Raw genomic sequence first — 3001 nt, 5'->3', positions numbered from 1 at the left:
CAACTCACAAACAGGAAATAAGACTTTGTGGGACCTGCATGCTTTGTGTGTTGAATGTAGGAGGCATTTCTCCCTGTGTCTGTATGAGTTGTAACAGAGAAGTGTGTGTGAGTGTGTGTTAGTCTGGGATTTGCTGAGAGGAAATTCCAAATCATAGCTGCATTTTTTTCCACACTCATGAGACATAAATCCAGCGCACAGATGCACACACAGGAATGTCAAATAAATGCTGTACCCCTCATACCAAATTATACACACACAAGACATGTTCCATAAACGTTACCACACATTTGTGTTTTGTACAGTCATGTTGACTCTGTGCATGTTATCTATTATACACATCTGTAAGGCACTAACAAAAAAAGTCCTAAAAATACCATAGTATTATGTGTTTCTAGAAAAGTGCACAATGGCAATAATATGGTTTTGGAAATCTATTATGGTATTCAGTGAAATAAAACTGCCTTCAATTTAAATCAATTGTAAATGGATGTCACATTAAAGGAATAGTTGAGCCAAAAATGAAAATGGATCATGGTCATGTGGATTACTTGTGGGTTATTGTGATGTTTTTATCAGCTGTTTGGACTCTCATTCTGACGGCACCTATTCACTGCACAACATTTAAGGTTCATTACATTAAAATTGAAAATATTTCCTCTTTTGACATGTTGAACTTTTACGGAAACATCAGATGGAACAACAGGAACAGCTTAGTGCTTTCCCTTATCCGTATCCAGCTATTTAGACATTAACAGTTTGTTTTTGAAGGACTGGACTCTTGCTGAGCACTGGGGGTCAAGACCAATAAACACCTTTTGAATCATTTCAAAGGTGTACTTGAGTTCTTTAGGATAGTTCATGTTCAGGGCATAAATCAAGCCAAAGAGAAGAGCCATAGCAGTTGGAAGGTCTTGCACATTATCCAGCACGATATGCTCCTCTAGAACCACAGACAGGCACCTTACATTTGGGTTTGAGTGGATGGTCGCAACGTCATCTTCAACGATGGTTAAGATCCCCATCTTTATTCCCTTTTGTATGATTTTCTTCTGGCTCTGTGTCCTGCAGTAAAAAGCAGCATAAAACAAGGTCAAAAGCCATTTTTTATTTGAATTCTGCAACTGCATTCAGACAGTAAGGGCGAAAAACACAAGGGTAAGTAAATCATTTCATTTGTTGTTTATATTTTCTATATTAATTTTCTGGTGTATTTCAGATTAACCTCACTTACCCTTGGTTTTTCCTACATTACTGCTTAATCTTATGATTGTGTTGTGTGCTGTATTCTTTTCACTGGTTGGAGATCAGATGGAATGTCTCCATCTCAAGGTTTTCAATGTCTCAGGACAGTGTTTTGCAGCAGTAATTAACTATTATCTTTGCTTTAGAATACTTTGAATTGTGTTTTCAGATGAAATCAGAAATCCAAACTCAAATGAATAAACTAATTTTACCATCACTTTGTCTCCTATGTCATGGCAGATAGCAGAGTTAATGGATTAGTTTTGGATTCCAGACAAAACTGTTACCCCCTGATAGGATCTGGAGATGGATTTGAAGTATAAATATATGTGCTGATAAATCATCTTACCAGGCAAGTCCTCAGGAAATGTTCAGACTTTTCCCTCATAAACAAAGGTAGACCTTTGAGAGCTGTAGCCTTTCTATGAGCAAGCACATCAGAGGTCTGAGAGACGACGAAAGACAAACATGGAAAAAATGATATGCATCGATATGGAATATGGAAAAATGATGGAAAAATGGGAAAAAAATGTTATGCATCACGTGTTTAGATTGATTCAAATTCCTATATTACCTACGTTACACACTAAAAGAAAGTCAACCCAACAAATCATAATAGGTTCCCCTTAACGAGAGATATAGAAACACAATCTAAATAATTACCTGATTATCAAGTTGGTCTAGGAGGGTCTTCATATTATCTCCATATGCTCCGCCGCGTACCCTATACAACTTGATCATCCACGGTGTACATTCATCCAGAGAAGAGAAAAATGGTTATCTGACATCTATTGATTAATAACAGAATTCTGTACCGAATCTGAATGATTCTTACTAACGTAGATCTCGCAGCGATATTGATAATTCTGCTGTGGATTCCCTTCTTCACCGGATCCAATTGGACTGTGCTGTGGTCTGACCAACGTGACTTATAATAAAATCTTCCCATCTTTCATATTCGTTTGAAGCCAAAATCAAAAATAGATTACGATTAAACTCGCTACTTTAACGAGAATACTACGCAAGTTAGACAAAATCAAAGTGAACATTAATGGACGAAACTGACACGTCTACAACACATAATCCACTTCTGTAGTCTAACCGTGTATTTTGATGCACATCTTGTTAGCAGCTGAACTAACGCTATGCAGATGCGAACTCGCTGTCTGGGCTCGTTTTAAAATAAAACCAAGTGCTTCAGACCGAGTTTTGACTTGTAGGAACATTTCATTGCACTTTACATTTTATGTGTGCAGTTTATTTTCAATAATAATCTTAAAGGTCCCATGACATGCTGCTTTTTGGATGCTTTTATATAGGCCTAAGTGGTCCCTAGTACTGTATCTGAAGTCTCTTTCCCGAAATTCAGCCTTGGTGCAGAATTTCAGCCACTAGAGCCAGTCCCACAATGAGCTTTCCTTAGGACGTGCCATTTCTGTGTCTGTAGCTTTAAATGCTAATGAGGAGGAGAGAGGCGGGGCAACTGCCATGCTTCGCTCGTTTGCAAGCCACGATGTCTCTCGAGGAAAAAAAAATATTGCTCGCCTCGCACGGTAGTAGCTCATTTTCTCATGGGCGGGCCAAATTGTCTGGGCGGTCAAAGCAGAGAAAGGGGAGGTAACCTTTCCCCGTATGACGACATAAAGGGAAGATTCCAGATTGGGCCATCTGAGCTTTCATTTTCTCAAAGGCGAAGCAGGAAACCCAGGGCTCGGTTTACACCTATCGCCATTTCTAGCCACTGGGGGACCATAGG

The 3001-nt window shown here is 38.9% G+C and overlaps 1 long non-coding RNA gene across 1 annotated transcript; it reads right to left on the bottom strand.

Annotated features, from left to right (window-relative positions):
- Window positions 1-626: 626 nt before the first annotated feature.
- Window positions 627-1990, bottom strand: LOC107655669 (uncharacterized). The gene is made up of 3 exons (XR_001630470.1): window positions 1909-1990; window positions 1595-1690; window positions 627-1065 (listed from the first exon to the last, which is right to left on the bottom strand). It is a non-coding gene; the product is annotated as an uncharacterized LOC107655669 (long non-coding RNA).
- Window positions 1991-3001: the final 1011 nt, after the last annotated feature.

Source organism: Sinocyclocheilus anshuiensis, unplaced genomic scaffold (genome assembly GCF_001515605.1).
Source record: "Sinocyclocheilus anshuiensis isolate Anshui unplaced genomic scaffold, SAMN03320099.WGS_v1.1 scaffold1008, whole genome shotgun sequence".
NCBI lineage: Eukaryota > Metazoa > Chordata > Actinopteri > Cypriniformes > Cyprinidae > Sinocyclocheilus > Sinocyclocheilus anshuiensis.
This window is presented reverse-complemented; position numbering and strand designations above follow the sequence as displayed.